The 24,746-nt window shown below is 41.3% G+C and overlaps 1 protein-coding gene across 7 annotated transcripts in view; it reads right to left on the bottom strand.

The window, feature by feature from the left end:
• RRBP1 (ribosome binding protein 1) overlaps nt 1-21,069 on the bottom strand; it is a 331,988-nt gene extending 310,919 nt beyond the window's left edge. For 4 of the 7 annotated variants that reach the window (XM_086926921.1, XM_086926923.1, XM_086926925.1 and 1 more), the window contains exon 1: nt 20,914-21,069. The gene's annotated coding sequence lies outside the window, so the exon portion shown is untranslated. Of the gene's footprint in view, nt 1-19,897; nt 20,122-20,913 lie in introns of those variants that run through there. The other 3 variants (XM_086926926.1, XM_086926922.1, XM_086926924.1) reach the window with 3 other exon arrangements.
• Between the last annotated feature and the right edge of the window lie 3,677 nt (nt 21,070-24,746).

Below are 24,746 nucleotides of genomic sequence, written 5' to 3'. Positions count from 1 at the left end.
ATATATATAAGGTACGTGGCGCTCCCGAGATTAGACCAATTCAGCAAATTTAGCCGATCAGCACTACAGGAACCAGCAAGACCCAAAGATGGTGCAAATTTTCTTTTATTTAAATATTAGCCCAGCACCAGTCCGCCATGACGCGTTTCGGCTAGAGATAGCCTTGATCACATGACATCGTCACGAGGGCTGATCACCCATTTAAAGTGCAAAAGTGCCATCACATGTGATAGAAACAGACAAAATACTTTCAATGTTTCCATACTCTTGCAACTACTACATTGCGGCATGAATGCCGATATTGCACATAATGACAGAATTTGATCTTAAATTACAGTTAATACAATGCATTTAAAATCGACCAAATCTTGACGCTCAGGAAAAGTTTATATTATTACATGAGATTGTACATGGCAACGGCTACAACAAACTTTTAAAATATTATAAAAGTTAAAAGCCGAATAAATAGTTATATACATATTAAAATATAACCATTAAAATTCCGAGATTGTGTGCAAAATTATTCAAATTGTATTGTTCCGTTGACATGGAATCAAAACAACGTGTAATGATGCCCAAGTGGGCAAATGCCATAACCTGAGGTAGAAGCAAATGAATGTGCAAATATGCTGTTAGTGCAAAACATTGTAATGGCAATAAAGTGCTACCAAGTAAGTGAAAAATAATAATAAATCAAAATTTAAAAAATGTAAAGGTCATGGAGGGTATAAGGGACAGGTTTAACAGATAGGCTTAAGTTTCCACAGTTCAAAAGGAAAGAGGGGGTACAAACTTCATTAAATCATTACAGGCCTATACGGTGTAGAGAGCTGGCAATCAGAGGTATTTTGTTATTCAGAGATAGGTGTGGCAGTCCTCCCCAATATTGAGACCATGCGGTGCCTTGGTGTCAAGTATTATATAGCGAGTCTCCAGTTTGCGTAACAGGGGCTCTCTATCACCGCCTCTCCTCTGGGGAGGAACACAATCTATCGCAAAATACTTTAACAGAGACGCATCCTTTCCATGTTTGCTCTCGAAGTGTCTGGCTACTGGATATGTCGCATCTGCGTGGGTGATAGCTCGCAGATGCTGTAATATTCGCTTGTGCACTTGAGGTCGAGTGCTACCTACATATCTCAGCCCGCACGGGCACTCCAGAACATAAACTACAAACTCAGATTTGCAGTTTAATTTCTGTTTGATTTTAATTGGAAAGGGCGATAAGGGAGTACAGACCTCCGTTTTGCTGATGCCATGTCTACAGGCTTTACAGGTGGAACACCTTAAAAAACCTTTGCTCTCACTAAGCCATGAACCAGAAATCACCTCGGGGCTGCTAGAAACAAGACTGTCCTGCATGGAACGGGCTTTACGGTAGGTAATGCTGGGATGTTTGGTCAAGAGAGGGCCAATAACCGGATCGCTTGAGACTAAAAACCAGTTATCTTTGACTATTTTATGGATACTTTTATGTTGGTTATTGTATGCCATAGTAAGTCTGGTCTCTTCACATGGATTATCAACGGAAGGCTTTGGTCGAGCACTACCTGAGCCCAGGAGTGTAACTCTATCAATCTTGTTGGCTCTCTTGATGGCATTATCTATAGTTTCTGTTTTGTAGCCCCGTTCAATGAATCGGGCCCTACAGAGGGATTGCGCCAGCCGGCATTCATGTTCACTGCTACATATTCTCCGAATACGAAGCATCTCCCCATAGGGGATACTACGTATCAGGTGTGCTGGATGGTGACTATCCGCATGTAGCAATGTATTCCCTGCTGTGGGCTTGCGATATAATCTAGTTTGAAGGCTGCCTTCATGGACAAAGATCTCCACGTCTAAAAACACGATGGACTGTTTGCTAAGGGTGCTTGTGAATTGTATATTCAGATTGTTGTTGTTCAATTCGTCTATGAATTCAATAGCCCCTGCTTCAGTCCCGTCCCATACAAAAACCAGATCGTCTATGTATCTTAAGCAAAGTTTTACTTTGGAATTCATAACGGCAGCATGTTGTTTCATCAGGATCTGCTCCTCCCAGTACATATATATATATATATATATATATATATATATATACACACACGCACACACTTCTCCTGCATCACAGCCCAGTCTTAAGCCATGAAAGCATACAGGGAAATTAGGATGGTTATGTTGCCCCGACCCCCCAAAAACAAAAACAAAAAAAAATATCGAAGCATAAATCATGGTTAAACACGATTTCTCTTCGGACTTTTGGATTGTTGGAAAAATTAACATAAATGCAATGAGAATGTTACCCATGATGGTATACATATTTCCCAGCATGGCATTAAGTGTGCCTAAGAGAGACCTGAAGGCAGAGTTACATAATATTTGGACATTTTCGTGTGGGTGGGAAATAGACAAGAAGGCTTCTGTCTCTTAGCCTGACTCAAATTACAGGGCCAACTTAAATTCTGCTTGGTGGTTTTGATTTTGCTGACCTACTGAAATATAACGAGGCCCATGAAGATCCGTTGCACTTTGTTATGGGTGAGTTCTAACACAAGCAGCCAAGTGATATTCATGTGGGTGAGGGATAGCGCCAAGGCTCATTTCATAAAGAAACCGATTTGGTCTAGGACAGTAATTAAATGACCTTTGCTCACAAAGTCGATGTTATTGCTAAAAACCTGGTACAGTTTCTCTGAAAGTATTCACTGTGGGTTAATGCCAACATAAGATATCCTACTAAACCGTTTTAATGGAAACAACGAATGGTAGCTGGCATTCACTAGATGAAAGCAATTTTACTAGGTAAACACCTCTTATTTAAAATTAAGTCTGAATTTAATCTGTTGTAATGTGAAGGCGCTAGCTTTTTCATTTGAAAGGATATTTTAAAATGGCTTATAAAAGATGAAAGGAACATAACTTCTTTATCCTTGGCGGCAAGCATTTTTTTATGGCATTCTATCTTATAGGTGTATCTAGAATAGTATAGAAGATTTATTGACAAGACAAAGGAGGCATGGGCCGAGGAAGTCAGTATGGATCAACTGAAGACCCAATGGCTTATGATTATAAATGATACGCAAATATTTCTTTAGACTTGATTTTGAAGTTCTCTGCAGAATTTGCTGTATCATAAATCAGGGGCTCCTGTTCATTTACACTTGCTGGGATCTCTTCGAAAGAGAGGATTGTTGGGGCTGTACATTTTAGTGGAAATTTTAAAAACGTGTTCTTAAATTGTATTCCACTCAAAATCTTACTGGACTAAGGTTTTACAAAATACTTTGGCTGCCTCTGCTAGCTAGGCTGAATGAAAAAAATAAAAAAAACATTTATTCTGGACTAAATTTTACTTTTGGTTCTTTAATAAACTTTGCCCCGGAAGAAAAATAGCCTTTACTGTGTTTACTTTGCAGCACTTGTAATACAGCCATCCTTCCTCCCTCCTTCTTTCCTTCCTTCAAAAGGCAAGAGGCTAACACAACAACTGGCTAGGTCTCCGTTTGCCAAGGCCTTTTGGTTTTAGTAAAAGTATATGTATAATATACTTACTTATAAGAGTTTTCAGCCGCGATTCATCATTTTGTCTGTGGTTGTGTCATTCACATTTTTATCCAACCCACTCGAGCATGCAGCAAGGGGCAATGAGTAAGCATGGGCGAATTTTGCGGATCTCGCGTTCGCGAATTTTGCGGATTTGCGGATTCGCAATCCGCAAAATCCACGAATTCGCGGATTTTTTTTTTTTGTGTTCGCCCGTGTTTCTGCCAGTTCGCGAGGGTTTTGTACACTTTCGCAAATTGCGAACTTATCTGTCGGGTCGCAAGTTTCGCGAACTTGTTGTTTCTACGTGTCCAGCCTGTTTGGGACACTCTTCTTCATCACTGCCACTCTCTGTCACCACTGCCACTCTCTGACTACTCATGCCACCCTCTGGCCCACCCATGCCACCCTCTGTTTCATCACCACACCCTCTGGTTGTCCAGTGTACATTATTTTCGGCAAAGCAAAGCACACCTTCCCTGCCTCAAGTGACCTGAATTAATTTGGGGCTGATTAATGTGTCACAGAATATTTTTTTAGCTGGCACCTGCTTCCTTAGTGCGCCCTGATTAGTGATCTTTTGCACTTGCTAAGTGCTTTCATTGTTGCAAAATTAGTTACAACACCTGCCCTGCCCCAACTGACAATAATGAATTAGGGGCTGATTAATGGATTTTAACTTCCAGCCTGGCTCCTGCTTGTCTCCCTTAGCTGTAATTCAGGACCTTTGTGGCATATGTGTAACTATTCTGAGGTTCAGAGCAGGGTCACATAATAGTTTCAACTGGCAACTGAACTCTGGAGGGGCCCCTCAGGAAGCACTACAGGAAATGGCTACTAATGATGAGCCTGAACTTTTGAACCTGGTAAGTAGTTACTTTCAGTTTTGCTAAGATCGTATTTCTGCAATTTTGCACTTATTCGCGGGGCGCGAACTCACGCGAACTCACGCGAACAGTGCGAGCAAAATCCGCTGCTCGCGGATTTGCGGATTTTGCGGGAGATTCGCAAATCTCGCGGATTGCGGATTTCCCGAAAATCCGCAAAATCCGCGAGCGGAACGGATTTTCCGCCCATGCCTAGCAATGAGTCAGCCCACTTCAGTCATTGGCTGACTTCACTAGGAGTCATGTCATACTGCCCTTCCACTAGGAGCACATGCACACAAAGTAGTTCTTTTCAGTGCCAGGGAGTACTGGTATCATGGAAATGTGTGCTTTTTGAGACCAAAAAAACATTTTAGCCTTTAGTCAATGTTTTTTTAGTTTCACGAATGCTTAGCAGCTTCCTTAAAGTTTTGGAACAAAAGTGACAAAACAAGAATTGCCAAAAGTCTGGCGGACAAGGCCAAACCTTTTGGCTTTGCCAATTCTGGTTTGAAAATGCTTGCAAGTGTTTCGGAAAAAAAGGAACATTAGAACTCTCACCATGAGAAAAGAAGGGTCCCCTTTCTGAATTTTACAAACTTGCTCGCTCAAAGTGTGCCTTTTTTGTTTCTGCTGAATGCCAGGCAGTCATCAATGGAAGCGGTCGCTGCTTATTTCAAAGGGCTTGGGAGACACATTCCAACAGGAGTTCCAAATTAGGCTGAAGTATGCACACTTCTTATATGTAATATTTTGAAATGCTTATTTATGCCCTGGTCATGTACAAATGTTTTCCTAAACCCCCTGATAATACACAAATCCTTTCCTCAATCTTTATTAATTGCTTTGCAGCGCTTGTGGATTTTTGTTTTGCCTTTTGTGCAATTTTATGCTTTCAGTGAATAAAGGAGCCCTTAGTTTTTGTTTCCTTATGCCAGTTGCTAGCACCTTTATCTAATGAATTTATACAAGCACAGCAAAAGACAGCTTTTCCGCCATAGGGGCTTCTTCAACATCTCCTTGGTCACATATAATTTACACTGTGCCAATTTAACTCGGACAGGCTTTCAGCCTAGACTTAACTACTGGTTGTAAATTAATGTCCTTTTAGGAATGAAGCTTATGCATGTCCTTACTGCTTCAAACAGATTTTATTTTGTAGATTTCCCCTCACCTTAATTACTACACTTATCGTTGGTTTGAGACCTAGAGTACTTCACAGTTCCACAAAATATTTCCCAAGTCCAATATTATGGCAAATCTAGGACTGTCGCCAAACGGATGCACATATTCCTATACTTCCCTACTGCGTTCACTCCAAAGGGCTTACACAATCATGACAAGTGACTTATACAGAGTGGCGTTTCTCGTTGCATAGTTTGCAGGTCCTTCCACAAGGCAAGGGTTTGAACGTCATGTTCACCTTTTCAGTAACGGCATGCTTTATTTGAACAGACTTCTTTGCATTTATTAAGGAGGAATGCACTAGTCACAAACGAGTGCCTTGCAAAGTGTTGGTTAGTTCCTTGTTGAAGCTGCCTTTGGACAATCTCTTTCACTCACATTTGTGACAACTGCATTTTAGGTGCTTTGCAGATAGAAATAGGTTTTGTTGTAGGGTTGCATGCGTTTCTTGCAGGATGTTTGCCTGGTTCCATCAGAAAGAATGCCTACCGCAACACTAGCTTTACTAATGTTAACCATATGTTAAGGTGCTTTGTTCTATAAGAGATTAGATTCCAGAAAAAAAAGAAAAAAAAACTACAACCCTTGCCAAACTAGAGTGTGCAATAATCTTCAAATCTTTCTATTAAGACATAGATTGGTCCATTCTCCACTTTAGAAAAGAAAAATCTATTGTACATTCTCAAAATTAGTATACTCGCGCGAAGGCGGTAACCTGCAACCTTTTTTTGGTCTCTGTTGTAGGAGCACACACAAAAAAATCAAAAAAATATACCACAGCAATACGACAATTTGTGTATCGTCTACATAGGATGTGATCTTTATCATACCAGACAATTTGGTACACAGTCAATGATCCTAAGTTAACCAGACTAATCACTCCTGATTCTGTTGCGTAACAAACCTCAATGCAACATTCTTTGTCAGACCCTACTACAGAGCTACAATTCCTTGGTCAAAAACTGGAGGTGAGAAACATTTCTGTCACTCCTATTGGCTGAAGAGATTTCAACAAACTGGCAGTCCTAACTCTCTTTTGATCTTATAGGCACAGTTAATCGATGCATTTGTATTTTATTTTGCCTCTCCAAGGGCACTACAACCTGCAACAAGATGCTTCGGTCTCAAAGTAATTTCAACACATAGAGCACAGACCATTACTTTTGCCTACCTGACACCAGGCACTTTTCAATTTAAAAAAGGAGAGTGTGCCCAGTCTGCACTGCATATACGCTCTCATTGTTTGCGAAGGAAAGTTGGATTATAAATAAGGAACTAGTTCTTTAGTTCATAATATTTTACACATCTTGCACAGGACAGCTTCTCCAGTAAAGAAGCAACACCTTTTCCTCACTGGGTCATATTTCAAGTGAATCCAGTGGCATCTTCCATAAGAATTGTGCAACAGAATAGCAAGGAGGGAGAAAGATGGCAGCTACTAAGTGTTAACTTTCAGTTTATAACGTTTAGAAGGAGTTATGTTAGACAATATACAATGACTAGGTCATTCTGGTATTTTGAATTGTGAGCCAGATAATGGCAAAAAAAAAAAATCGGGTGGAATGTGCCCTTTAATAGGACAGGCATCCTCCCTGCAAAGAAAGACTCACAGTAGGTGCCGCCTGCTCAGCCCAACCTGCAACTCTGCCAATCTGTCATTACAATTTGTAATTGGTACCTACAGTGTTGGTAGCCAACGTTGCTTGGCCCCTCCATTGCCCAGTGATATCAACTTCTAGTCTAGTTTCTTGCTTTCCACTCTCCACTCCATCTCGCTCCTCAACTCACCGCCTCTCTATTATGTATGACAGGGGAGAATTCCTCAGCTAGGGAATACCAATTATAGTCAATACTTTGCTCTTGTGAAAACAGCGGCTTTTTGCTACAATAAAACCTATCACGTACTGCAGTCCTCTCTTAAGAAGTAGAGAGGTGCTTATTAATACTCCACCTTTGTCAAAATATTACATAATGGCATTGTTTATATGCACATCAAACAACGTAAAAGTTAGGCGAGGAATCTATGGACAGGGACGTGGCCTGCGGGGAAGAGGTTACCCTGTAGAAATACAAAGCATTGCACCATTCTTAGCCCAGACTTCACACGGAGTGAAATTATACCAAATAGCTTGAAGCACCATAAAAAAAAAAAATATATATATATATATAATTTTTTATTTTTTTTTAAACAGGGCAGGAAGAGTTTAAAAGTACTCCATTTTATACAAACATCTATTTTTGAGGGAAAGCTTACTTGTGCTGAAAATTTGAGTTTTAATAGCCCCAACGTATGATTTATTTACATTTGAATGTCATTTGGTAGAAAGGGGAAATTGGCAGAAACAAACCGTTTTTGTTGACAAATGATAAATGCAGCATAAATAGGAACAAACATTTGCAACATTTATGGAATGCTTTTGTAACAACCGTAGGGTTTTTATCAGCCAAGAGAAGTACAAACTCTGACAGATATCGGATGATAAAGACCGAAACAAACAACATATACACACACTAATATATATATATATATATATATATATATATATATATATATATATATATATTGCCACAGCTTCTTCCTACGTTAAGTAGATCAAAGGACACGGCACAGCAACAGATGATTTTCAGCGTTCTTTATTTACACACCAGTGCAAAAAGTAACGTGCATCAAATGGACGGTCTACGCGTTTCGGCTCCTGCCTTCCACTGGACCATAGAGTCCCTAGGTCTAGACCTTACTTGTATAGTGCAAATAGTGTGAGTACCCTTTACCATTTCCATGGTCATCTAGACCAACCCACCCAGCAAAGATGGCAAGTACACATTTTAAAAGGTATATACACTAATATGTACAATTAACGTAAAGTACCATAATCAAATTCTATGACCATACATTCAAAATAAAGTATTTACCCAGTTCCATGGTCTATTTTACATATCAATGTGAAAAATTAATGTAAAGTACCAGTTGTCATGCAGAGCCGACAATTTCTGAATAAAGTATTTACAGAAAATGATAATTTACATTTAGATCCATCTAATCATTGTTATGGTTTTGTGATATACCTTTCCATGTAAAAATTATTTTTTGTAAAAATATTTTAAAAATCGAGGATTAAATTAATTCAAGGTAAATGATGATTATAAATTTTTGGAAAGACAGTCAATTCATAAAGTTTTACGAGAAAGGAACCAAGGTCTTTGAAGTTCAGTGGTTGCTGCATTAATCTAAATGAAGTATCATATAATCACAGGATTGAGTTTAAGAATAGCGTAAAATATCGTTATCCAGGTACTACACAACCTATCGTATATAGTTTTATACACTATTTCGACAAATTTTCCTGTGCAGACAATCACATAATATATGTAAAGTACTATTTAACTTATTCTCCTTTAACCTTCCTACTGTTATTGAACTATAAATCATCTTTCCGTACATATGTTATCCTCCAATGAAAGGGTTCTTTGGGATCTAAGTGATTAGTCGGTTCTGGTTCACAATAAGTGTTCAAAACATGTACAAATTTCAGCATCAAGGGGACGGCACTCCCAACATTCTATAGAATCCCACACATTGAAATCAAAAGTCTCATTGAGATATCTTTGTGTCAATTCACAAATGTACATACAGTTCGGCATCCAAATTATGACCAAATGGTGCCTCAGTTCCCATGCTTAGTATCATTCTTGATTCTAAACGTCTCAATTGTTGTAATTGATCACCACCTCGTTCTGGGAGTTTACAAGTTTTATTCCCGAGTACTTCAAGAGAGTGGTGTCACTCTGGTGGTATTGGGCAAAGTGTGTGGCCATTGGGTAACACGGGTCCTTGTTTTTTATCGCCCTTAGATGTTGTAGTATTCTCAATTTTAGTTTATTTATAGTGCTCCCAATGTAGTACTTGCCACAGGGGCATTGGAGCCTATAAACCACACATTTGGAGTCGCATGTAATGTGGTCATATATGGTTTCTTTTCTGCCATTCTGTAGTAGGTAGTATTTGATATTCACCCCATGTTCACAGGACTTACACTTATGGCATTTCCAGAAGCCAGGTGTTAGCCATCTGTTTTTTCTCCTCCCGCACTACTAGATGACTTTGTGTTAGTATGTCTCTCAAGGAGGAGGTTTTTCTGTATGTTATACTGGGATTTTTCGTCAAGCTCTCACTCAAGGTGTTGTCCAGACGGAGAATTTGCCAATGTTTTTTGTAGGCTTTTCTCATTTGTGAGCTTTGATTATCATAGTCAACTATGAGTCTGGTTGTCTCGCTGCTCTGATCTATTTCTTGTGCTTGATCTCTCTTAAGTTTCTTGTTTTTTGGGGATAACAGTTCTTCTCTTTAGGTGCATCCGGCTTTTTGCAGTGGCAATCACTTCCATTGGGTATCCTCTTTCAAGGAATCTGGAACCCATATTCTCTATTTCTTCATTCAAGTCTTTTTCCTCGGAGCAGTTTCTTTTTGCCCTTAACATTTGACCATAAGGGATGCTCCACTTCAATCTTGTTGGGTGTCCACTGTTAGCATGTAAGATGCTATTGCATGCTGTTGGTTTTCTGTGGATATATATATATATATATATATATATATATATATATATATATATATATATATATATATATATATATATATATAGTAGTTGCCAAGTCCTATGTGTAAGCCACCAGAAACGAGCCATCAACAGAACATCGCTGTCAATGTTACTATTCCAAGCCATCTGGCTTACAGACATCAGTGCTTCTTTGCAATTAACTATGCCCAACAAAGACTATATAAGAATATCCAACGTAAAGTGAAGTTAGTGGTAAGTAATGTATTTTTAGTACCCATATAAAAATGAAATAAGAGGTCATCTTTACAGGTAGCACTACTACGGAAACTGGATATCAACACAGCATAATAAGATTATCAGGAATGTAAACAAGTCATAATTGAGAGCTCTAAACATAGTTTGGATAGGAATTGACTGTTACATTGTGTTATAACACCATATAAACTTAGGGGGATATTTGATGATAACCCCTAGTCCTCTCTCTTTTTAACCCGGTCCCAGGAGACCATGGGATAAAGGTAATTTGTCCTTTTGGTCTGGAGCCAGTTTTACTCTTCATTCTTTCCCTTATTGCACTCTGCACCCCACCCCTCTTACTTTCTCATGTGAGTTTCCTTAACACACCTCAGCTCCTCTTCAACCTTGAAGAGTTGAAGCCCACACCAATGACCTTGCAGCCTTGGTGTGAGGAGGGAACCCAATGATGAAGCATGCCACCTTTGGGTGAGTGAGGGTTCTTGTCCTTAGGAGGTTCTCTCCCATATAATAGATGGAACACTTTGTTCAACACCTAGACTGCAACAATGTTGAGGTCAGTCACTTTTCATCCTTAATTCTTCCAGAAGTACTTTCTGTGAGATTCCCATAAGATCTTGCCCAGCCACATGTGCTACTTAGGCGGACACAGCAACTGCCCAAAGTGCATAACAATCTGGAGTCTTTAAAATAGATCCTATGTGGTTTACAGAAGGGTTCACTTATTACTCACTCCATAATGCCCAGAATTAAAACAAAAATAAACCCTATTAGTTCAGTTACGTACATATGAAAAAATTAATCAGTTGACTTTCGAACAAGTAATAAACTCAGATCAACCACTTTGCAGAGAACTGGAATGTATGGTTTCTTTCTCACGTTAAAAGGGGCAGGAGAAGAAAAAGGAGCCTCAGCAAAGCAAATGGTTCTTCATCCCTAGAACAGAGTGAGCTGTGTTGGTCCTTCAAGCTCTGTGACCACTTGAGTGTTTGGCAAGCACCAATCCCACCGCCCCTATAAAGGCGTACTAAACTGTGCAGAGAATCACAGCCCAGCTGCCAGGTATTGAATCTGCAAGAAAAGTAAAGACTTAAAAATGGCTAGTTCATTCAACTACATCACTGGGGTGGGGGGAGGGGGGAGGAGGAGGAGAGAGTAAGGGCAAGCTAGTGAACTTTGGTTTGTTTCGCCTTTTTTACCTGGAAGCGAAGGTCCACTGCTGACAGACATCCCCATTTGGCTAAAATTGTCAGAACATATTTATGCAAAGTATCTGTGTCTAGGATGCTATTACAACATGTGATGACCCAAGTCTGACAGCTATTTCTAAGGGTTAAACAATCACCTGTAAATCTCTTCCCCACCGTGATTTTGATAAAACATCTGAATGTCAGTGGATGACCAGAAGTTTCACCCAATATTCACTTTTATTGATCAGCATCATATCAACAAATGGAAGAGAATTATTTACATTAGTGAGAATATCACCAACATGAACACGGTAAAAGCAGCCGAAAATTGGAATAGAGGACAGTGACAAAGCAGTAGATGTCACCGATTTGTAAATGGTGTTCAAATATATTTTAAAAATGTTAAACTATGTGGCTTGCCGAGCTACAAAACCTACTTTGTTACTTTGCAATGGAGGAATATACAGGCTTAATCATGCAACATCTGTAATGCATGAACTTCAGACTTCAACAGCTGTAGCTAAGAACAGATCATGGAAGATGGTAAGAAGGCACGATCACATTGCTGGAAAGCCATGGGTGTACCAGGATTTGTACATGTTTAGATGATGAACTCTGTGTGATTAGCGTGATAGTAGTATTGAACATAGCTCTCAAGTAAAAGGATAGTCAAGATATATATATATAATCAAAGGCCTAGTCTACCCATCTTCACTCAACTAATTCATCAAATCAAGGGATCTAAGAAATGATGCAAACTATTATCGCCAGGTTCTTTTCAAAATATTAATTTGTAATGATCTCTCATATGGATTAAACTGGACTAATATGCACTAGCTGATTTGTAAAAATGTAATCTAAAGATACCAATAACGAGGGCTTTATGTGAAAGTTGATAAATGTTCACTAATCACCTTTTTCTGATATAATAAACCAGATATAACCCAAATTACACTTACAACGTTAGAAAATTCACTAGCATGGCATCTTTTTCACCATCATATATTCAGTATTTGGGCAGGGAAAGTCACTTCAACAGGTAGGGAAATTGTGGGTTCTCACAAACATGAAGGTAGTGCTCCTCTGCGGTGAAGGCACTTTATACAGAGTTATAAATGGACTTTCACACCATTTACTCGTGCTGACTTTCCACATAGCGTAAAGCCCGCAGAACGGGTGGTAACCCAAGTGTAACAACCATTTCTGAAAGCTATGCAGTCAACTATAAATCTAAACAAAAAAAACTCACGAATTGCTTGCCCATTAAAAAATGGAAAACCTGCAAAAACAGTGGGAGATTTTCATCAGCAAACACACACTTTAGACAAAACTCAAAATCCATTAATTTCAACACTAATAAAGAGCCAAATTATTCAATACAATTAAACCCAAGTTATCACCTGGGACAGAAAAGCCACGCGACAAAATGGTTGGAAGAGGAGCAAAGGGAATGGACTGATGTCAGAATCAATTGACAAAGTTCATTGACTCAAGGGTTAGGTTCAGTGCTATGGGTTTTTACTCAAGGAAAGTCAGGATTTTTATTGTACATTTTGTGGTTAGGATTCTTGAAAACGGTTTGTTTTTGAAATTTGAAACCTGTTGTTTGGTAACGTAATTAACAGCTAAATATATTGATAGTATGCCTCTTGAATTACCAGCTGTTTTGTAAATTGCAAACATGAGACCCTGCAGGTGATGGAAGCTTCATATTTAAGTGCCCGCTATTTTTTATATATATTCTGAGTTAATCAGAGCCAAATAGAAATGGCCAGTTTAACACAACTGTAGATGCCACTGGTCAGGCTTAAATGTAAATAAAATATTTGCTGCAGAGTAATCTTTTATTATTTTTCAATAATAATTCAGTGAACGTAAAAACAAAGACAGCTTGCTTGTAAAAGTAACAAGATTCCGTATCGTACTTTTTAAAAAAACACGTCGAAGTAAACATGGAATTGTTTTTTTTTTTTTAATTCATTTTAATACCATTACAACAAGTGCACTCATTCAGTGGATATAAATTAATAAAAATGACATTAAGCGCAAGTGTGCACGTTTGGGAACACTCGGGCTATGCGCAGTATTTAAAGGATAGACTTGGTTATGGACTGAAGGAAGGCAAAGCTTTTGTTCTTTAATTAAGAGATTATTGTTACAAAGCCTTGGGCGAGTTCCTGGAGAATGGGAGATCTAAAGCCTTTAAGAGCGATCTGTGAAAAAAAAAATCCCTCTAGAGGTAGGCTTGGCTAGAAAAAAAACATTACGCCTCGGTTTAGCTCAAAATTGCAGGGCAATTTGTTTGGCAAGGTGACATACTTTGCAGCCTTTCCAACAGAACTAACGTGATAAAACATTTGAGCTGAAATGTAATAATTGCACACCGCTACCACCAACTCCTATTCCAGCACATTGTACTACTGCGCTGAAAACAGATTAAAATAAACTACAAATTGAACATGGCATATGTCGTTCTTGCAGTGCAATGCCAACACTGCACTGTAAAAAGAGCCCTGCCAAGTCTTCTCTTTATTACTACAGATCTACCAGGCATTTTCTTGATCACTGTACAACACTTACGGCCAATGCTTACTTCGAACAGCAATAAGTGCTGGGAGCCAAAGTTTTCCTTAGGATCCAGATGCAGGGTTTTCGCATTCCGAAGATATCTAGTCCTGATTCACCTCAAGTCCTTTCCATCCACTACCACACTCTCCCTTCCGCTTTAGATCACTTTTGCGGGTTCTTTTTAACCCCACTTTCTACCTTTGTCAATATTTCCAGGTCTTTCTCTTCCTCCTCCTTTATCACTTTTCTGACTGTCTCTCTCTTGTTCAGGGTCATAATCAGATGATGAAAACTAAGTCACCAAAAAGGAGTGCTGGTAGGCACCACCTGCTCAAACGAAGCACTGTGTGTAACCAAAATGCAAAAAAGTTTGGACCGATAATCAATAATGCCCCATACCCCAAGAGCACAGTAAGGCAGGCATGGGAGCAAGATGTTGGCACTTTAGATGATGAACAGTGGGTGGAATTGCTCCAGGGCCCAAGGGAGGTGACGATTTGGGCCAGATTATGACGCATACAACTTAAAGTGCTACACAGAGTGTACTTCTCTAGGTCAGGGTTATATCGAATGGGGAGGTACGAAAGCGCGAGTTGTCACAGGGGATGTGGGTCGGAGGGATCCTTCTATCATTTGCTCTGGCAGTGCCCAATCTGGACTGATGCTGGCAAGCAGAATTAACGATTTACGAAAGGGGAGAAAATCTGGATTGCATGTCAGACATATCGAGGACTTTAAGAGGGAAACAGGGTATCAAGGTGAACATTATTAACCTGGCCCTAGATTTGTTAATAGCGGTAGATAAGTCAACTATAAAAAAGGGATCGATGATGAAATATAAACGCTCTTTGTATATACAACAATTTTGAGGATTAATGAAAAGTTTAAAAAAAAAAAAAAAGAGTTGAGGACCTACATGCACTTAATTGCTATAATGACACTTCTGAAGCGCCAGCAACAGGTTACTGTTTAATAATCAGAAAAAATTGATAAGGCTAGAGGTCTAGTCATGTCCAGACCACATTCCAATCTTTTTCTAGACCTTTCTAAGCCATGCATTCACCGGCTGTGCGTCTAGAAATAGCATCCAAGACCTCCTATTGATATTTGAACAAAACATTTCAGTTTGATGAATCACAGCACTTCAGGCGGAAGGGCTACAAGTACACACAACTCTCAGGGCTCCTCACTAAGGGACAAGTACTTTAAAAAAAAGTGCATCTTTAAAATACTGGCGTGTGTGGGAGCAAATGTATACAACACGAAGGAGTTAGTCAGTCTATTCGGTCAGAAAAAAACTCTTTTAGCTCTGAATGAGTGCTCACCAGACTCAGACATCTTGCCCAACATTCGGCATGAATGTGAATTCCATCAGCCCACCCCTTAGGCGGAGCCTCGTCATCTGGAAAACACAGGAGTAGAGTCCATGCAGCCTATGTTGCTCAGAAGCTAACAAGAATGGTTACTGGACTATTTACTCCGGATGAACTCAGCCGAAGTGCTTTACAGAATGTGTGAGTACCGATGATGTGCAGTGCTAAGGTGAACGTGAAAAATTAAAAATGACTATAAGGACGAAAAATATGTTTATTAGAGATCGTCTGAATGCCATAAATAAAAACAACCTGATAGTATGGAACAAATTTACTATCTCATGGCAATAGTGTGTGGGAGCAACCCATGCACCATCAGCAAGGGTGAACTTCAGCCCGGCCTATCAAGGCTGATCGATAACCTTTTGAGGCACAAGGTCATAGCAGACTTAGACAGCCAACCCACATTCCCAGCCATGTCATAGTGACCTAAACCTTAAATAAACCAAGGCTTCATCATCCACCTCACCCCAAAAGCATGCAGGTGCGCCACACTCTAGGTTTTTTAGGCTGCTTAAAAGAAATGTCCTCCATTTCAGGATTACATAAGCAAATTTCTGAATTAAATTTCTAATAACCCAGATGTGCATTGTAGAAAGGATCTATTAACGTGGCACCCATTCTACCGTTCCAACCATGACAAAGAACTCTCATTTAACAGCTTGTGTCACTGCCCATTTTTCAATTTCATTTTTTTAATTAATGACCTTCTAAATGTTGACCTGTAGTATAACAAAACCTCTTTATGAATATTTATAAATGTATATGCAATATCAGAACAATGGAAACCCAGCCCCGGAGGACTATGCAACCTGCATTTGCCAAATCATGCCCTACAGTTACAATGCAATTCAAGAGTTGGCCTATGTATACATACTGATAATGTTTGCCGATTGAGATTCACTTCTCTTGTAGAGCTAATGAACGCATCAAGAATGATGCACTACTGTTATTCCGGCCAAGTGCTTAGCCTGTCAATAACACACATAATGGTCACACAAGCTACACTGAGACCAGATCACCTACCGCAGTCAACATCTCGCCCAAGCGGTCATCTCCCTACTATGGGAAGGGGTGATGTGGCATTTTCTACTTTAGGTATCACTTTGTTCTTTCTGATCCTCAAAAGGCAGAGTTTTCATTACAAGGCTGTGAAACTGCACTTTTCATAAGAGGCGGGGGACTTTTTTATAATGCGATTCTGTCACTTTACAACTTCCTTCCAATACTGCTCAAACGTTCCATGGCGTGGAGGGTTGTCTAAATGTGTGCATCCTTGAAGCCAAACCTTAATCAATACTACTGCATGCTTGCAAGATGGGAAGAAGCGAGTTTGTTTCTGTAGGAAAGGCGCACTGCTAACATTCTGAGGTTTAAAAACACTTATATTCACTAAGATTAGCGCATTTAACTCTTATAAAAACAAATTCCATATAAAGAGATAAACATATCAAACAAAGGGCAATTGGCAGCTGTGACCTGGCTCGGTCATAAGGCCATGGGCTTGTCACTTATATTGTAAGAAACGATATCTTGTGGTACAATTATGCTGAAAAAGAAGCATTTAACATAAGCTATCACTGTATACACGCAATTTATTACAATGAAAGCAGGTAACAAACTACCACTGCCCCTCCACAAGATAATGTAATGGTTACTCCTATAATTTTTAATTTACCAAACCATGTACACCCGTAGTAGGTTTAGGCTCACGTGTAAATATTAAAGTATGATCAATTATTTTACAATCAGCCCTGTAGTATTTACAGGTTTAGATGGTTGCAATATGTTAGGTGAACCCCAAAGGCCTACACCCAGAGAAGGATGCACAACTGCTTGCGCCACACAGCCAGTAAACAAGTTTTACAAAACCACTCCCCTGTCTCATGAGAAACAGTTTAGCTATTTCTCAGGAGGAAATGGGCTTAAACCCAACGGAGAATTGTAGTCTATAAGGCAAATGGACACATCGCATTACTGAAAAGGTTGCTAAGAGAGGATAAGTAGGCTGATGTATAGAGTGATTTCAGTCTGCGTTCACACCCCTTCAACTAAAGAAATGCTTGAACAGAGCATTCACTTCTACATGGAGAAAGATTACACTTTGGTTCCCCCATTCAAACATAGGAGAAAAAAGGAAGTTTACAGGTTCCAATGTTTTTTTTAAATGAAACCTAACAGTGTAGATAAAGCTAAAAAAAAGGAAGCCAAGTGACTCACGAGCTTTCAGGGTGGCTTTTTTGTAGGTCTCCACAATTCAAACAGTACTCCGAGCTCATACGCATCTGTCAATATAGACCGGATAATGATTAACAATCCATGTATTCAGCAGCGCACAAATGTCACCGCAGTAGGGTGACTGGCCTCCCTCCAAGTCATCACTGATGATGCTGGCTCTACTACTGGATCTGTGCCATAGCTTGATGCACTCTGGGTAATGTAGTTTTTACCCTAAATACACCTGGAAAAAATGATTTCTAGTTGAAAATTTCAGAGCTGGAGACCGTATCTGTAATGAGGTGGTCCCCCTACTCGGTACTACACTAAAGCGGCCAGATGGAAAATTGATTTTGGCTCAATTTTGCCAAAGAATGCTTTACTTCAGAAAAACTGTGTAGTGCTAACAATAAAGAATTTGTGTGACAGCAAGGTTTTGTTCAATTCTTCAAATAACTTTTATCACATAACTTCCATGTAGGGCTTTAGGTGGGATGACAAATGTGTGGGGTCTCGAAAAGGGGTGTGACCTATGTAATTAAGGGAGTGCCTTAAACGCAAACAATATCTGTGATTCGCATAGGGTGCCACCCAACTAGTATGTGGTTTCCTCTCAAAGCTTCTTGTTATTACATCTGGATATATAACAAGTGACGTATACCTAAAATCAGCCAGCACTATTAGCGCTGTCAATGTTTGCTAGTTGTTAGATACACAAGTAACAACAATGATTGTGTTGTAAACAATTTTGAACATGTTTCAATTCTTAAAATGTGAGACTTAGTTAAACTTTATAGAGGCTTGTGGGAGGGAAGGGGGTGATGGTCTTCAAAAAGTGCTGTAATCGCTCATGTGATGGTAACTTCATGTTACACATGTATGAGCTGGTCCATCTACATATCTTAAACCTCATCTATTTCCTCTTCAGCACCCGCTTATCGCTCTCTCCTAAATGCACTTATTACTTGTATCTCCCTCACTTCACCACCCCCACACACTCCGCTCACCTGTGAGCACTGTATTTATTTTACTTTTGCTGTGTCAAGATGTAGGCAACTGTGCACCTCCTTCATACACATTTGCACAGAATCACGAATGCAACTGTAATAGGAGACCATTGCTCTGTTCTCAGCAGAGGCCAAGGATTGGATGACCGGGTGTTCTGAACATCTTTTTTTTACTCCCTGAAAGGCACTTTGAGGAACTCGCGCTTCCTGCAGCCTCAAGTCCAGTGCTCTCAAGAACAAACCCCTGGTGGCGACTCTGTTCAACGTATGCACTATACAAGAGCAATATGTAGTGCTCTAAATGTTCAGGAACAGTCCAGTACTGAGTACCTACACTTCTATCATTTGAGAAAGTACCTACACTTCTCAGCACCCCTGCAATAGATTTAATGGAGTGAAGAGTTAACTTCTCTGAAGTAAACAGGTACCTAAATAGTGAGTACCTGCACTGCTATATTTCCATTAAAACCACTGAAAATATGCTGTACGAATAAAATAAAAGACACAATATAACACTCTTGGGGAATTCAAGAAAAACGTGAAATATAAGCATAACTAAATCACTGATATAGATTATCTTCAACATGTTTTTAATTCATTAATCAGATATCGATCAGTGCTTTTACTAGCAGAGTTAAGGTCATGAATATAGGCAGCACGATAGAGACCCGTTCCAATGTGCGGTTTCAGTTACGACCCGGACGGACCCGGCACACTTAATGCCTACCTATCTGACGGATCACTTCCACGACGTGACTACGTTGAGAAAATTGTGCAGTGAGAACCACTGTTACAATAGGCAGGGGGTACCAACACACCGGGTTTATCTGTACTAATGCTTAATTAAGATCACTAAAGATCTCAGTGTGGTCGCAGCCTCAAGACTTCTGGGAAGAATACACAATCATGGGTGGAAATTGCTCAAATCTGCTTCACAATGGACACTTTTACTCGCAAACACAGCGTATATTTCTCCTCCTAAAGTGATGCTTACTCGAGAACCACCTCAAACAAAAACGTGTGATGTGTCACTGCACAAGCAAAGGAGCCCTGGCTTCAGAGCACATCACCAAAAAGAAACGGATTAAACGGCCTTAAAAAAAACCTGATTCGTCAATGACAGCAGGCAGGAGGACCACAGAGCACGGGCCTTACCTGAGGTGCAGAAACGTGTCACTCACAGAGAAAGCCACGCTGGAAAACGAAACTTTCGATGAACGTGCGGGAAGGGCTGCAGTTAAGCAACGTCATCGATAGCCTTGCCTTTTAACCCTTCCCTCCTCTGCAGGAGTGCAGCGGCATCAGGAGCGGTGCAAGAGTTAACGCCAAAGTCCACGTCCCCGGAATCAAAGCCAGCTGCGGCGCTAGGGCACTGAGAGCTGGGTGGGGTGGGTAAGACCCCCTTCAATGAATAGCTCAGAAACACAGATTTTCTCCAATGCTTGTGCCCGAAAATACGTTCTTTTCTAACACTGTGTTCAAAATAAATACCACTCATTTAAAGAGTTAAGCGGACAGCGTTTAAGATGGAAAAAATGCATTTCTCGCAGACGCCCGCAGGGCTGTCCGGTCGCTGCAGGAAGCACTGGCCGTGAAAATGTAACATCTGGAAGACAGGCTGTGAGCTCACTTAATGCAGCTCTCTCTGCAAGCAAGGGGAAGGCAATTCAGACTCTCACGAACGCGCTTTCTTACCTACTCTCTCAAGTAGATTGATTCTGTCAGACGTTCGAAAGGAGAAAAGATGATATTATTCTACCTTCACGATTAAAAAAAAACATATTTTGATCAATATCCCCCCCCCCCCCCCCCCCAAAAAAAATGTGGTGGGGGCTTTCGCATGGTACCTAAGCAGATCGATCCCATGTGTGCAGGGATCAGCATTTGCAACTTGCTCTCTCGCACTGCACCCTCAGCATACAAGGAAATGAAGCAGCGAACCCAGCAATCGGTTGGTTTCACTACTAAAGACAGACCTGGGCGAAATTATTTAAGTTCCACTTCATCGGACCTCTTTCCCTTGGCGCGAGAGAAGCAGATCTGGGACCCCTCCCCGCACAAAAGGTCCAAGGGTTCTCCCAGCACAGACACCCGCACCAGGGTCCCTCAGCAGCTGATACGCTCAGACACAAAACCAGACAAACCAGCCCTCGAAGCCGCGCTCCATTTACCTGCAGCGGCGGGAGAAGAGCAGGTCCCGAGGGTGGAAGTCTGCGAGGGCGGCGCGAACGGAGCAGCACCCGGGCTCGGGAGATAGATTTCTGCCGCTTGCAGGCGCAGCCCCACTGTGACCCAACCGGCTCCCTCCTCCTCTGCTTGCTCAGCCTGACTCTGTGGAGTCGTGGCACTTTCTTTTTTTCCTCTTAGCTTTTTCACTCGTCCTCGTCCGCGAAGCTTTATTGCACATGTACTGCGCGCACAAACTGACAGGCCGAGGAAGGGACAGCACAAGGAGCGAACGGCTTGCCTTCTTCAGTTCATCAGATCGGTCTGGAAACATAGTTTAAAAGGAAATTCCGATCATTAGCTAGCACACGGAATGTAACCATGTTTCCGTTCAATATGAAAATATAAATAGTCGACATTTTTACTCTGGGAGATTTTATTTAAAAAAATCACTGAAATGTATTTGCCCCATTGGTTTATATTGAAGCAGAGGCAATTTTACGTGGGAGACACCAAAAAATAAAGCCTTTTTTTATTTCGCTTTAGAAATTGTGAGTCTCCGGCTTCAATCGGGATGAACGAATAGGACATTCTTGCATGAACAGTAGTCGCTCAGCTAGTTACACGTTGTCAATACTAATATATTTACAAACGGATATAGCAAATTATTGTATTGTTTTGGGAGTACATTCAAAAGAGATTCATTTTAGATACATTTGAGCTCAATTTCTTTTTCAAACCAGTGCCTTCCTAAGGGGAGGGCCGGCTTTAGGGCTGTGCAACCGGTGCAGTCGCACCTGGCGCTCCAAGGGCGCTGTGTTAGGATATAACTTATGGGTTTAAGCTGCAGAATTCCTTCTGTGTCCAGAAACTTTCAGGCAACTATAAAACATATCAGAATAACTCTGATGATTAATGTTCCGGGTGGAGAGACATGAGTTTAGTCTAGTGGAAGTTTTGACTCTTAAAGTAGCGCTAAGGGTTCGGGGTTACGGGAGAGCCATGACAACCAAGTTACCTCAATGGACCAACAGACGGGAAAATACTGAGGAAGAAACACCATGAAAGACTTGGATCATGAGAGGCAAAATGAAGGCCTATGCAGACAAGCGTCAACATGCAAAAGATGTCACATTCACTAGAGGAGATCGAGTGCTTGTTCATCAGCGTAGAAAATGAAAGTCTGATGCTCCTTTCGATGCTGAATCATTTCATGCTGTCACCAGCGAAGAACACATGGTGACTGAAGTCCATTATGCGAGAATCCTCGCTTTTCCCTCATGAGGCTGACCGCTCATCAGGCACTGTTGTCATTGTAGAGACTGGGCCTGCAAGGACAAGTAAAGATTCCCTGACTTCAGTTTCCAACGACACGGTCCGGGACATGTGATCAAGGTGCCATGTAGACTCATTGAAGAGCTCTAATTGTATATATTTGTAAAAAAATGTTTTATTTAACAGAGGGGGAGATGTCGTTATACAAAGCTCTGTATGTGGCATAGTCATTGGTGAGTACCCAGGTTGGGGGGACGCTACTAATATCTGTCAGTGAAGAGCAGGTGGAAACTATGGGGGTGTTAGGTGTCTCCATTTAAAACAACCAGGCGAGTAGACTGCTAACTTTGTTGCCTAGTTCATGCTGATACTTCAGTTATGTCCTGTAATCTATGTTTGACAGTCTATGCAGGGTCGGCCTGTAGTTAACTCTTAACTCGGTCATTGTTACTTGTTAGTCTGGCTGTGAAAGGCAATCATTCTCAAGAGCTTTGATGCAATTCTTCATTCTTATTACCTCCTCACTCAATACCTTTTTTGTCCGTACATTGTTTTCATGCACATCCCCTGTAGTAGCTCCTTAAAAGTGTCCCACTCCACAAGTACATCCTCTACCGATACCTCATTCTCAGTAAAGTCCTGCCCTCTCATCTCTCTTGTTTGTATGCAGAACGCATCGTCATTGAAAGCCACTGTTGGCAGGTACCATGTAGGGATCTTCCGGCGGGGCCTCTACCAGATAAGAATGGCCAAAAGTGGCTTGCAATAAGAAAGTGTGCACTCTAAGTATTCTACCTGTGATAATTTGTGAACCAAGTCAGATGAGCAGTACACTATATCTAGGCGTGTGTGTAGCAAATGTAGTGCTGAGAAGTGTGAGTATTTCTCCATATGTTCTCGAATTGCATGTTGTGGGCCCAATGTTGCAGCTGCTGGACTGCCTGCCAGGACTGGTGGTGCAGTTTTATCCCTCACTAGGACCGGGTTAAAATCTCCACACCACAACGAGCCCACTAGCACGTTAGCTGGCGAGTACGTGCACAGCCATCTAAAAGAAATTCAAGCCCAACTGATTCAAGGATGCCGCAACAAAACAATGTAGCTGGATCCTGAGGCAACCCAACATCAGTCTAAATGATATCCTGATCTTAATGAGGTCGCATGACTTGTCCGCAGCCTGAGCCGAACCAGATGAAACTAGCCATCACACAAATGCCTGAGAAAGCCGCAACCCTCAAAATGGAACAGGATGATGCCATCCATACAAAGAGCAGAAGTGAAACCACCAAGGTTCAAGGATCCCCACTCACGAGGCTTAGGTGCAGGCACTGCGGTCTTGTAGAACATCCTGTCAGGGAATACCCTGCCCAAGGCCATACAAACTCCAATTGCGGAATCAGCAACCACTTCGCATCCATCTGCACGGGAACAAGAACTCCAGAGCAGGCACGCCCCCAATGAAAGCAGTACGTCAGCTGTTCCTGATGAACCTCACACACACGGATGACACCAAATCTCCATTGAGACAGAGTTGCCACCTGGAAGATTCCTCTACCAAGGAAGAAGAGGAAGAGACATTCCTCATCTCGTTCACAAGGGAACTAAAATGTCACCGGAGACCACAACTCACATGAGTCAACGGTGTTGCTGGGTCCCAAGTGAAAGCCATAATTGATACCGGAGCCTCTGTCAACATAAAGGGAGTCCAGCAATACAACTGTCTTCGACCAAAGTCTCAGCTGGTCCCTTCACACACTAAGATCTTCACATACGAAGTCAATCGCCCTTAACCCTCCATGGACTTATGTATGTGCAAGTGCAACCCAAGGACCAAGAAGTCTTGACAACGTTCTATGTTATCGACAAGGAGCCTGACACGCAGATTGTAAGCCACACTGCAGTAGATCTTGTCCTAGTGTCTTTTGCCAAGTGTGTGAAGTCACATCCAGTCAATGACTTGCTGGATAAATTCCCTGAACTGTTTGGTGGGCTAGGGTGCCTCAAGTACCCTCGAGTCAAGCTGCATATTGATTCCGCAGTCACACCAGTCAATCAATCAATCATTTGTAAAGCGCACTACATACCCGCGAGGGTCTCAAGGCGCGGGGGGGTTCGCTACTGATCGAACAGCCACGTCTTGAGTATCCTCCTGAAGGGCAGCAGGTCTTGGGTCTGTCATAGGCTCAGTGGGAGTGTGTTCCATGTCTTGGCGGCAAGGTGGGAGAAGGATCTCCCACCAGTGGTTGTTCTTCGGATGCGTGGGACAGTGGCGAGTGAGAGGTCGGCGGAGTGTAGCTGGCGGTTGGGTAAGTAGGAGGAGAGCCGTCTGTTGAGGTAGGCTGGGCCAGTCTTTTGGAGTGCCTTGTGTGCATGGGTGAGGAGCTTGAAGGATATCCTCTTGTTGACGGGGAGCCAGTGCAGGTTTTTCAGGTGGGGGGTGATGTAGCCGTGGCGTGGTACGTCGAGGATTAGTCGTGCCGAGGCGTTTTGGATGCGTTGTAGTCATTTGATGAGCTTGGTCGGGGCTCCCCCGTAGAGAGCGTTTCCGTAGTCGAGTCTGCTG

The sequence above is a fragment of the Lissotriton vulgaris genome, chromosome 6 (genome assembly GCF_964263255.1).
Source record: "Lissotriton vulgaris chromosome 6, aLisVul1.2, whole genome shotgun sequence".
In the NCBI taxonomy this organism is placed as follows: Eukaryota; Metazoa; Chordata; class Amphibia; order Caudata; family Salamandridae; genus Lissotriton; species Lissotriton vulgaris.
The sequence above is the reverse complement of the archived record's forward strand: the minus strand, read 5'-3'. Positions and strand labels throughout refer to the sequence as shown.